The sequence below is a fragment of the Delphinapterus leucas genome, chromosome 14 (assembly GCF_059928025.1).
Source record: "Delphinapterus leucas isolate spDelLeu-1000000601 "Yukka" chromosome 14, BTC_Dleu_Yukka2, whole genome shotgun sequence".
Taxonomy (NCBI): domain Eukaryota; kingdom Metazoa; phylum Chordata; class Mammalia; order Artiodactyla; family Monodontidae; genus Delphinapterus; species Delphinapterus leucas.
This window is the reverse complement of record NC_143142.1, coordinates 76,079,687-76,092,633: the sequence shown is the minus strand read 5'-3', so window position 1 is coordinate 76,092,633 and position 12,947 is coordinate 76,079,687. Positions and strand designations below refer to the sequence as shown.

General features: G+C 42.0%; 1 protein-coding gene across 2 annotated transcripts in view; it reads left to right on the top strand.

Annotated features, from left to right (window-relative positions):
* RNF152 (ring finger protein 152) overlaps positions 1-12,947 on the top strand; it is a 77,603-nt gene that overhangs the window by 49,144 nt on the left and 15,512 nt on the right. The gene's annotated exons all lie outside the window — the stretch shown is intronic.

Genomic DNA, 12,947 nt, shown 5'->3' with positions numbered 1-12,947 from the left:
CTTTTTGTGCCACAAAGTAAGGAAGTGCTCAAAGAATGGTGGGGGCATGTCAAAAGGACATAGCAGCCAGGTTGATGAAGCTCCCAACAGCCAAACCTGGGTTGTTTTCAGCATCAAAATAAATATAGCGGTAATGGATCATAATTCATTAAGTAACATAAAATCAGTGAACCCATACTAATATGAATAAAATAAATAAGGAAAAGAGGACATTCTGTCTTCAGTAGAATGTCCACTAATAAATGTAGGATAAAAGGTAGAATTAAATATCATCACTGGCAATCATCATGTAATGGTTAATTCAGGCCAGAAATGTTAAAGTGTGCCAAAATTAGTGGGTGAAAGCTTGATAAGGAGATTTACGTAGCCTCAGGCTGTCTCCACAAAATATTCGGTTGGCCAAAAAGTTCGTTCGGCTTTTTGTTCGCTGTTACAGAAAAACCCGAACGAACTTTTTGGCCAACCCAGTATTTCTTAAATACAAAAGAGAGCGGGATTAAAGAGTAACTTTTACCTTGGAGAAACCTGGGAGACACAAGGGATCAAGTTACTGTAACACAATCACTTGCTAAGATAGAAGGAGGAAATTACAACATTGTTTCTGTAATATCTCCCCTCTCCCCTGCCAAAAAAAAAAAAAGGAAACGAATCTCTTCATGAGAAAACATCAGACAAACTCAAATTTAGGGATATTTTACAAAATAATTTATGGTAATCTTCAAACTGTCAAGGTTATAAAATTCAGGGAAGACTGAGGAACGGTTCCAGATTGAGGAAGAATGAAGAAACATGACAAGTAAATACTGCATGTGACTCTGGGTTCTATCCCTTTGCATTATTAGGATATTTGGTGAAATTTGAATGAAGTCTGTGGTAGTGTACCAGTGTTGAGTTCCTGATTTTAATGGTCGTACTGCAGTTAAATAGGAAATACTTTGCGTATACAGGAGTAATGGAACCTCAGGTCTGCAGCTTACTTTCAAGTGGTTTGGGGAGGGGGGAAGTTATTTGTTTTTTGCAATAATGTGAGGTCCTATGGGTAATCATGTTTATTGAAGTTGTGTAGGATGGTGCAAAGTTCAGCTCAGATTGCAGACAAGTGAGGAGGTTGAAGGTGGATTGGGACATTGTGTTGTCTTTATCAGAAAAGCAGGTTCCAGTAGGGACAAGGACGAAGGAGCAAACAGGAAACTGTCAGTTTAGGATAAAGGAGCATCAGCCTATAAAAGGCCGTGTAACACCAAGGGTTCCCCAGGAGGGGAGTAAATGGGAGGCAAGGAGTTGAGTCCTGAGAAAAGGGTGGGTCTAAGACTTTGATAGATCTGGATGTGGAGGTGAAAGCAGGGACCTCGAGAGGGGCTTTGAACAGCAGATGTGCATCAATCTATGTGCTGTCCTTTGCTGGACCCTCCAGTGCCATCCTGGTAAATGGTGGCTCTTCCATCTTTTCCTCGCCATGAATGTCCGTGGCATCTGGGGACGCTCCGTGGCTATCCATAGATGCTTTGGGGCCAAGTTGGGCAGGAGAGGTGGTTTGCTGGGGACTTCAGAAGGATTACAGCAGTTTATTCTAGAAAGAGAGGTTGTTTTAAGCTCACATTGAGTTACGTTTCACTTAATCTCAGTTCTCTGAGATTCATTTCTGTTAACGCTAATGAAAACCTGGCTGGCTCCAAGTACAGGCTGATGGGAGGATTTAAGTATTACTCCTCTGCCTTTGGTGACAGGGCTGATCTCCAGAGTCCTTTCTGTGATGATGCTCTGGTCCCTTGAACATGCCAAATAAGTGAAAAGCCAAAAGAGTCTGAAGTTGTCTGTATGGGATTGTTTGTATTTCATGGTAACTTAATTCACAGAAGATACGCATGCCTAGCATGTACTTAAATGCTGTGCTTTACAAAGATAAAGAACACGTATTTCCTGCTCTAGAGGAACCAGAGTCTTGGGGTGAGAATTGTGAGTGAACAAGTAGTTTTAATGCATCATGGGAAGGAGCTTAATAGGGGCTGATAAAGGGCTGAGGAACTGGGGAGGAGGGAACCTTCAACTTTGTAAGGGTTGTGGAGAGACACCTTCAAGTCAGGAGGAACAGTGTGTGTGTTTCTTCAAAGAAAGGCACAGAAGTGAGAAACCAGGAATGGGAGGGTGTCCTGGAGCCTGGGGAGGGGGTGGGGGTGGGAGATGGGGCCTGTGTGATTAATGGGGGCCAGATCGAAGGACCTTGTGTGCCACCTCTGAGCAGTCCTGGAGAGAAGAGTGCATCTGGGCAATGTGAGCCAGGAACTGTGCCTGGCAAAAGAGAAAATTAATCAAGAAAAGCACCAAGTCAGTGTATGAGTTTGCTCAGGCTGCCATAATCAGAAGCACCGATTGGGTGGTTTGACCAACAGAAGTTGATTTTCTCACGATTCTGGAGGCTAAGTTGAAGATCAAGGCGTCCACAGGGTTGGCTTCTTTGGAGGATTCTCTCCTTGGCTTGTAGGTGGCCATCTTTCCCCTGTGTCTTCACCTGGTCTTCAAAATATCTGTCTGTGCCCCAATTTTCCCTTCTTCTGAGGACATAGTCACATTAGATTCAGGCCACCCTAATGGTCTCATTTCACCTGAATCACCTCTTTAAAGGCCCTGTCTCCAAATACAGTCACACTCTGAGGTACTGAGGGTTAGGACTTGGACGTTGGAATCTTGGGGGGTGGGGTAGGGAGGTGGGGAGACACTGTTCAGCCCATAACAGTCAAGCAGTTTTATTTTTGTAGGTCCTCATGCAAATTTTTAAAGGGCAATTGACAGCTTTTCTAGAAGTGTGAGAGACTTGCTTTAGCTGTATTGAGGCTTTCTCTCACCTATAATCTTAGAAATAGAAGGACTAACTAAACAGGTGGAATGGAGATGAGTTTTAACGTTTCACCACGTTTGCAGCATCATGACCCTTCACCTTGGAATACTTCCAGCATGTGTCTCCGGAGAACAAGGACATTCTCCTGCAAAGTCACATCATCACACTTAAGAAATTCACCATTAAGTCAGTAATGTCATCTAATATACGGTCCATGCTCAAAAATGTCCTTTATCACGGTAGAGTTTTTCCCCACCTCAATCCTGGATCACAACAAAGATCATGCATTGGGCTTCCCTGGTGGCGCAGTGATTTAGAGTCCGCCTGCCGATGCAGGGGACACGGGTTCGTGCCCCGGTCCGGGAAGATCCCACATGCCGCGGAGCGGCTGGGCTCGTGAGCCATGGCCGCTGAGCCTGCGCGTCCGGAGCCTGTGCTCCGCAACGGGAGAGGCCACAACAGTGAGAGGCCCGCGTACTGCAAAAAAAAAAAAAAGGATCATGCATCGGATTTAGCTACCATGTCTTCTTATCATCTGGAGCAGCCTCCTTGCCTTGTTTGCCTTTCCACACAATTGACAGTTTTGAGGAGCCCATACCAGCCCTACATGTCTTGTTCCCTCATGGTGAAGTTCAAGATGAACATTTTGGCACAGCGATGTTTAGCAGTATTTCACTGCGTCACTGCAGGAGGACAGTGACACATCGGTCTGTTCCATTATGAGCGTGCTAAATTAGACTTGGTTAAGGTGATATCTGCGTGATCTGCACATTGTCAGGATGACTTTCCTCTACCGTTTAGTAAGCAATCTGTTAGCCGATACTTTGAGGCACGTAAATATCCTGCCTTTCAATAAGCTTTCATCCAATGATTTTAGTGTCTATTGATGATCTTTGCCTAAATCATTCCTACATTGGAGATGGCAAAACATTGTTTTTTAAGTTTAATCGATCGTCTTTTTTCATCTATAAACCAGCATTCGTCAATTTAAAAAGTACTTCCCCTCCCCAATTCCTCTCTTAATTTCCCCCTTCTCTTCCTGTATGATTTTCCCTTTGAGTATCACTGTGGGTTCACAGATCCTTTTTATAATTCAATGTCTTATAAAAATACTACCTTTGTCTTAGTCATCTTGGGCTGCCATAACAAAATACCATAGACTGGGGGGCGGAAACAAGAAACAATTATTTCTCACAGTTCTGGAGGCAGGGAAGTTCAAGGTCAAGGGTTGGGCAGGTTCCGTCACTGGTGAGAGATCTCTTCCTGGTTTGCTGGTGTCTGCTTTCTCACTGTGTCCTCACTTGGTGGAGAAAGGGCTCTGGCCTCTTCCTCTTAAAAGGGACTGATCCCATCATAAGGGCTCCACCATTATGACCTCATCTAAACCTAATTACCTCCCAAAGGCCCCACCTTCAAACACCATCATATTGGGGGTTAGAGCTTCAATCTCGGGGAGACACAAACATTCAGACAATCATTCTTTTCCGTGTTCAAATGTTGCCAAGTTTGGTCAGTGCAGTTTGAGCACCTTCAAGCTGACTTCTGTGGCCTCTGACGTGTCCCCATCATTCTCACCTGATGGCACTATAGGATGATCCAGGCTCACTTTGTATTTTCCCTGCCCCGACCTGGAATCAGCCACTTCCCAAGGATTTCAGGTTCTTTTTAGTGAGAAATAGTATTTAGAAACCAAGATCTAGGAATGAAGAATGCTCATTGTTACCGGACTATCATTGTTTCTAAACATTTTCAGTGGACAAAACTTAGAAATACATATCTATCATTTTAAATCATGATTGTATTTTGATGGTTCCAATTTAAATTCAGCACAACTAATTCCCTCTTACCTTCCCTGATTTCAGTATTTTTTTACCTCCCTTTTCCCACAGTGGGAAAACCCTGTTTCCTAACAACATCAGTATAATTGCTTATTCTAGCATGTAGTATATATTACAAAATAGTTTCAGAATTACTACGGCACTGCCATGAATACCAACCATAAACCAGCTAAGTAAAGTTCATGATTGCTTGGCAGGGACTTCCCTGGTCCAGTGGGTAAGACTTTACGCTCCCAGTGCAGGGGGCCCAGGTTCGATCCCTGGTTGGGGAACTAGATCCCGCATGCCACGGTGAAGATCCCAAGTGCCACAACTAAGACCCCAGGGCAGCCAAAATAAATAAATAGTAAATAAATATTTTTTAAAAAAGATTGCTTGGCAGATACCATTATTATTAAAAAATGTATCCCAGTAAGTGTGTACAGAGTGTTTATGCCCAGTAGTTATATGAATGCAGTTATATTGTCCATCTGAGTTCAGTTCACTTGTTTCTGTTTATATTTAATTTTAGGGTTGATCTTTTTTTCTACTTCTCTGATTTAATGATTTTGGGGGATATGTAAAATGTTCACAGGACTCAAAAGTCACAACTGTATAAAAGATATACTGAGAGAGGCCACACCTGCACATCCTTCCTCTCCGTTGCCACCCCTCCACTTACTGATGACCGTTTACATTAATTGGTTTATTGTTTTGAGTTTATTTTTGTAGAAATAAGCAAATATATATTCTTACTCCCCTTCTTAATCTTTCACCTTGCTTTCTTTTCGCCTGACAGTATAACCTGGCTGTCATTCCAAAGCAGTTCATAGCTCTCTTTCTCATTCTTTTGTACGACCACATGCTACTCATTGGGGGAATAGAGATCAATTACTTTCGATGAATGGGAATTTAGATGATTTGTTCTCCAGCATATTGCTAATGCAAATAATGGTGAAACGAATGAATTACCTGTGAACATGTTATTTTGTATTTATGGAGGTGTATTTTCAGAGTGAATACTTAGAAGTGGAAACACTGGGTAGAAGGTAAAATCATAAGTAGCTTTATTAGATAATGACGCGTTCCCCTCCTACTGATTTGTTCTCTCAAGAGCAGTGCTCGAGAGTGCCTGTTTGGGGGTAGATTATTAGAGCCCTTTTTAGTTAGAATAAGGACTTATCAGTGGCTCTCAGCCCTCCGTTGACGTCACAATCACCCAGGGAGCTTTTCGCAGATACTTGCCTTGGAACCAACTCCCCCAGGCACTGATTTGCTCAGCCTCCAGTGGACTCTATGAGGCATAGATTCAAATTATTTTGTCGAAGTAGTAGTTTAACATCTAAGTTTAGTTACCAACATAGTAACTCTTTCCTTTAATGAACTTACTGTTCTGGGAAGAGGTAAATGAAAGCATACTGTTAAATGCATGAATTTAATCATGCTCGTGATTTCTGAATTGCCTACGAATACTGGTGACCATATATCCTTCATTTTTCAAAAATGGCCTGGTTTCTATCAGTTTTCATTCATTCTACAAGCATTTATTGAGCACTTACTGAATGCCAGTCATTGCTTAGGTACTAAGGAAAGGAGACAGCAGGGAAAGAGGAGGCCACTGAACCCCTTGGTTGGCCAAATATGGGGTGTGTGTAGGTTTTTGCCCTTAGGGAACTCACTTTCCAATGGGGGAGACACAAGTAAATAGAATATGATCATTATAGAAAGGGGTCCTTAGAGAACATACTAGTGGCATCTAACCCAGCTAGAGGGATGAGGGGAGCCTTCTTGGAGTTGGTGATGGACATTTGGATGGAATTTTTCCATACTAAAAATGGGAGGGACAGCATCCCAAGCTAAGAGAATGATGTGCGTGCAAAGGCTTAGCGGTGAGAGAGGCACATTGCTTTTAGAGAAGTGTAAGTGCCTCAAAGTGGCTAGAGTGTGGGCTTCGAGCCAGGGCATGACAAAGAAAAGATTGGATAAGTAACCACAGGCCACATGATCTGCTCCAGTGCCTGGTGCATAGTGGGTGTTAAATAAACCATTGGTTGGTTGATCGCACAAATGATGACTTGCTGATTTGTGGAATAGAGCAGTTTTGCATTAGTGTTTTGCTAACTACATTCAAGATAAAAGGAGTTGGTGTTCCCAGTGTATCTGATATTTTATCTTGTGGATGAAGCTGATTTTTTTTAAATGCAAAAGGCAATCAGATTATGAAAGTAGCCATAATTGGGAAGGGTCACGTGGATGATGTATTGCCCCATTCTGGATTGATGGACAGAAAGAAAAATCTCTTCAAATTGTTTTCACAATGTTCCTGTCTCTTTATCTGCTTATTATAATCCAGCTTCAGGGATAGATGGCATTTTAAAAATGCATAGTCCTTTTGGCCCTGAGAGCCCTCGGAATGTTTCCCATCAGCTAAAGCAAAACAAACGGACTAGACTAATAGACAGCACTTGTGTTCAGTGATGTTAGCTGTAGAATGACTTCCTCAGGAAATTGTGTTGTGTGTGAGTCTTGTTCTGTGGTTTCATTGATATTCCAAATTAGACTGGAAAACGGAGGAATTGCGACAATTCAAGCAATCATTTGAAGGACGGGAGTTCTGGTGGAAGCTGGAATTGAATTTGCAGCTGTACCAGTGGCTCACTGTAAATCACCTTAGATTTGAATTTCTTTAAGGCTTTGCTACTTCTTCCCTCCTTTAATGTAGGTTAAATTCGACCTTGTTTCATTTTAAGTTACTCAATATCTTGAGAGCATTAGAGAATTATTTTCTGAAATAGACCGGCTATCTCAACAAACCAAGGTAATCTGATTCCTGTGACCTACATGGCTAATGCCTGATGAGACATCCATTTTCATTTAAATCTGTATTTGTTGTTTTATTTCTACTATTATTATGTCTCTGTGAAAAGTGTCATGATACGCATAAAGCAAGGAAACAGCTATTTTCTCTGTTGGTAAGAGTCATTGAGTTTAGTAGAACCATAGAACCAGGAACAAGGAAGCTCGCTGTGATAGTATAACTGGCATAGAGATTTGAAATATGCTTTACCATTTCTTCTGCTAAAATATCTTGAATTAAGCAGATATAGATGAACCGTGTTATTAAAGGTACTCATAAGATAAGAACAGACTGACAAAAGCTCAGTAATGTGAGACATAGAAAATTACCATTTGGTGTTTGAAAACACATGCTTGCTAACAGGCATGACCTAATAACAGGTGGGCCATATAGAGGTGGCTTCTAAAATCCTCTGTTTTATTTGCTGGCCTGACTCTATTTTAATTTGTTTTCTATCAATACTTAAAAAAATGAATGCTTGTTAAATCAGACTGTTTTAAACTCAAAGATAGAGTTTGGGTAATTTAGAAAATATTAACTTCCTGTTTTTAGATACATTTTATGACTATTCTAAGAAGGATGAGTTATTGAGAATTTTTTTCACAAATGAAATGAAAGCTGAAACTCAGTAAGTTATTGGTAGATTAAATAGACTTAAGTTAACAGGATAGTACATGGCTATTTGGGAAAGGTATTTGCCTTACTGAATTGGGATAGCAATTTTCACCAAATAAGACTTATCAATTACTTTATTTAACTGAACTGCTAGCATTGGAAAATAAGTATTCTGTACTATAAAGATACATATTTTTAAGTAGTTTTAGTTAGGTAATATGTCTATACATGTGTACTTAAAAAAATTAAATATCCACATATTGTGAATAACAATACCAACTTATTCAAATCCAAAGTACTTGAGGATGACTTTATTCCAACCAAAAAGGATATTGCGAAAGGCGTTGGTAGAGATTATTCTTAAGTATTGGTCATTACTGATTAATTCAGATATTCTGACTATCAACTGTTTAAAAATATGACTTAAATATTTTACTTCGGGATTCCCTGGTGGCGCAGTGGTTAAGAATCCGCATGCCAGTGCAGGGGACACGGGTTCAAGCCCTGGTCCAGGAAGATCCCACATGCTGCAGAGCAGCTAAGTCCGTGGGCCACAACTACTGAGCGCGTGAGCCACAACTACTGAAGCCCGCGCACCTAAAGCCCATGCTCCGCAACAAGAGAAGCCACCACAATGAGAAGCCTGAGCACCGCAACAAAGAGTAGCCCCCGCTCGCCGCAACTAGAGAAAGTCTGGGCACAGCAACGAAGACCCCACGCAGCCAAAAATAAATAAAAATAAATAAATGTATTAAAACACTAAATATTTTACTTCCCCTAAAATTGAATGTATTTGATGTGATGGAGATAAAATTGCAATAATTCTATAACAAAACCAGTTTAAGATGTAAGAATTGTCCATCTCTTGTTATTTTCAAAAAAAAAATGAATTGGATCTTAATGTGGCCTATATATAAAAATATACCAACAGATCATGACACATATATATCCCCACACGCACATGCTATATTTAGAATATGTATTAATATTCTGAAAAGGTTACATAATTTAAAAAATGGTTTTGGAAGTAAATTGTTCCTTATTTGATGATGGGACCTTTAAGCTTTAATATAAAACAAAGCTTTTTTTTTTTTAACAGAAGTCATTTACATGTAACGTTTTTAAATAAAATGAATCTTTTTTTTTCTGACATAGAGCTTGTATTTTTACAGTGTTTTTTGCTTTGAGGGTACTTGGTGAGAGTAGGGGGAACACTGTATCCTAAATTGCTTAATTTTTTTCCTTGCAGCCAGCTTACATGCTTTGTGCACCGTCTTGGATATAAGGATTTGGATAATTCATAATAACCTCACATTTCAATTTGGGGCTCCTTGGAAAGTTGAATTATTTTAGTTGAGATAAAAAGAGAGTAAGTGTACACTTTAATAAAGGAGTGCATGCCGTGAACCATCTAAAGATGTGTCTGTTTACAGAGGAAGAAGGCGCTCCGATGAATAAGTAACCAAGAGAGAGGTGGTGAATCTAGCATCTCCCTGTGTTGATTCTATCACAGCCCGGTGTTGATTGAGAAAGGAATTTACGAGGCAAGAAATGGCTGGGGGCCCCGAGACAGTCCTTATTTGACAATGTGATGATCTAATAATAATCACTCTGGCCCCACACAACCCCTTACAAGTATTTTACTGTAGCTTTTCAGAGGTGCTAAGAATGGGAGGTTTAAACTGCTAAGGTTTAATCTCTAGAAACTTAAACATTTGTGTTTGCGATTTGTGATTAATCCTTACTGATTAATTCAGACTTAAACATTTGTGATTAATAGTTCTCTTCCCCCACTTTCATTTTTTCTAGAGGGTCTATTAATGAAAATACCTATTTTTTTTTTGTTGTCTAATAATTGGCTAGGTGAAACATAACTTCATATAAATAAAAGTATGCAGTAAAGCTAGTTTCCCAATAGTTGTGTAAGTTTCACATGGAAGTCAGGACTTCAGTAGTTAGAAAATTTCAAGACGCAGAGAGTATTGGGTCATCTCTGTAACCTCCAGACTCCTCGCTGCTTTTCATCAGAGCCCCTCTCCTCAAAAATGCTACCTCCATCTAGTGGTCTGAACCGGAGACTGGGGATCTTTCCCTCATTCCTCCCTTGGTCTCCCCTCTCTCTCTACTTCCATCCTATCTCCAAGTCCTCTTCATTTTCTCTTCCCTTTTCCTCCATCCTCATGGCCTTCATTCCAGCCTTGCCCATCCTTCCCTTTCAGCTGAACCCCTGCCAATTCATCCCCACTCTGCTGCCAGGGGAGCTGTTAAAAATAACGCACAGTGGAATATTACTCAGCCATAAAAAGAGATAAATTCTGATACCTGCTTTAACATGAACAGACCTTGGTACACATGCATAGTGAAATAGGCCAGACCCAAAAGGACAAGTGTTATATGATTCCACTTACACGAGGTACCTAGATAGGTAGTTTCTTGTGACAAAATGCAGAATAGAGGCCACCAGGGGCTCGGGGTAGGGGATGGTGGGGAGTTACTGTTTAATGGCTATAGAGTTTCTCTTTGGGATGATGAACAAGTTCTGGAAATAGACAGTGGTGATGGTTCCACTACATTATGTATGTACTTAATGCCACTGAATTATATTCTTTAAAATGGTTCAAAATAAGAATGATAATGCAGTTGCGATTGGGATGCCTCTCTTCTGTGAAGTCTTCATGAGCCCTATCACCTCCCAGATAAAATCCAGGCTCTGTGTAACAGGAAGGGAGGGGCCACTGTTCCATTCCTTGGAATCTCATCTCTTCCTACAAAATAAGAACTCCCACTTCTACCTTCTCCAGGGGGCCTCGGCCTTCCTCTAAGCCCCTTGCTGAGAGTGGGAAGGAGGAGAAGATGGGGCCCTGCTTGGCCTGTGTTCCCCCCACCCCACCCTTCCCCCTTCCTCCGCCTCTCCCCCCCACCCCCATCTCTCAGACCTGTTCACCCTCCTTGGGGTCTTGTGCTGCTCGCTGCACCTGCTGCCACCTAGTGACCTGGCCTTTTCCAGCCTGCGGGGACAGCTGCTCTGATCGTTAGGACCAGAAGGGGAAGGAGGAAGAAGTGCCTTTGGGCTTCGGGGCCTGGCTCTTTCCTCCAGTCTTGCTTTAGAGCCATGCGGCGGAGCTCATGTTTTAACCCCCGCCTGCTTCGTCATCTGCTTCTCCATTGAGCTCAGAGCCTGGGGGGAGGACTGTGCTTAATTGGTTGACTAGTTAGCACTGCTGCAACCCCACCACCCTGCCTGGGACCCAGCCTTCTCCTTCCTGCCTCCTGAGATGGCGATCGTACCTGGAAGAGGCATGCCAGGCACTGTTCTAAGTGCTCTCCGTGTGTTAATGTATTTCAGTCCGAACAACCTATGAGGTAGGTGCTGTTATTATCACCTTTTTCAGAGATACTGGAGTCACTTGCTGGCAGCTCCAGGCTCTGGTCCCTGTTCCTAACCACCCCTCATTCTGTCACATCTAGAACTCTGTGCTTTTGCATATGCTGTGTCCTTACCTTGGAGTTAGAATGCCGTCTTTTTCTGAAAAAAATCTTTCCTGGCTTCCCCAGACAGATAGAGGTGCTCCTTTTTCCATTTCTACCGGATCCCCTGCCCACCCCCTGCATTAAGCCCAAATCACACTTGTGCAGTAGTTATGTGAGCATGGTTGTCTTTGCAGTGATGGGCCCCATCTTTTTCTCTTTCAATCCTTCAAACCTAGAACAGTGCCTCTTAATAAATATTTGAATGAATGCATTTGTAGTAGTATTTGCTACTCGAGGCTTTCTCTTTGAAGTTGAATAAACACCTTATATACAAGAGTCATGGTCCTGGGACATCTGAAAGGAACCTCGGAGTATTGCTATTTTCGCCTAAGTCAAAGCCCACGGGTAGGGTTTGTTTTTTTTTTGCGGTACGCGGGCCTCTCACTGTTGTGACCTCTCCCGTTGCGGAGCACAGGCTCCGGACGCGCAGGCTCAACGGCCACGGCTCACGGGCCCAGCCGCGCCGCGGCATGTGGGACCCTACCGGACCGGGGTACGAACCCGCGTCCCCTGCATCGTCAGGCAGACTCTCAACCACTGCGCCACCAGGGAAGCCCCCACGGGTACGGTTTTAAATACACAAACGAATTCAAAGATAGAGAGCAGAGCAGTGGCTGGGAGGGACAGGGGTCTGGGGTGGAGGTAGGAAGGATGGGCTGGATGAGGCTCAAAAGGGACCTTTGGTGGTGGAAATAGGTTGACTGGCACAGCGGTTACACAGCTGCACACATTTGTCAAAACTCATTGAACTGTACCCTTAAAATATGTGTATTATTGAAAAACCTTACCTCAAAGTTGACTTAAAAATATAAGAAAGCAAGAGGAAAAATCTTTTGGATTTATTGTTTGGTTAGGAAAGATGAGTTAATGATTGATGGCCTTTGGTTGCAGCACTGTTCAGTATCTAATTTGGGAGGTTGTAGGTTTTTTCTTTTCTTCTTACCTTGCCTAAATGGAAAATCAACCCTCATTGAGTTACTGCAGCCAGAAGAAAAAGCAGAAGTAATGAGCAGATTGACAGCTGACTCCCCATGGCGCTTAATTTTAGTACCAATGCCTTTAGGAATTCTTTGCAGCTTCAGTATGAGGCTTAACTCGTGCAATGAATCATCGATATTGAGGGTAGGTAGGGAGGTTGAAGCAATGAACACTCTGCTCAAAGAAAATAATCTCATGAATGCCTTTTGAATAGGCTTATTTGAAGTGATAGCTATAAAACCCACCAGGTTTTTAATGTGCCATCCTTTTTTCAAACGTTTAATATAGAATATTCTCCAGGTAACCTGAAGAA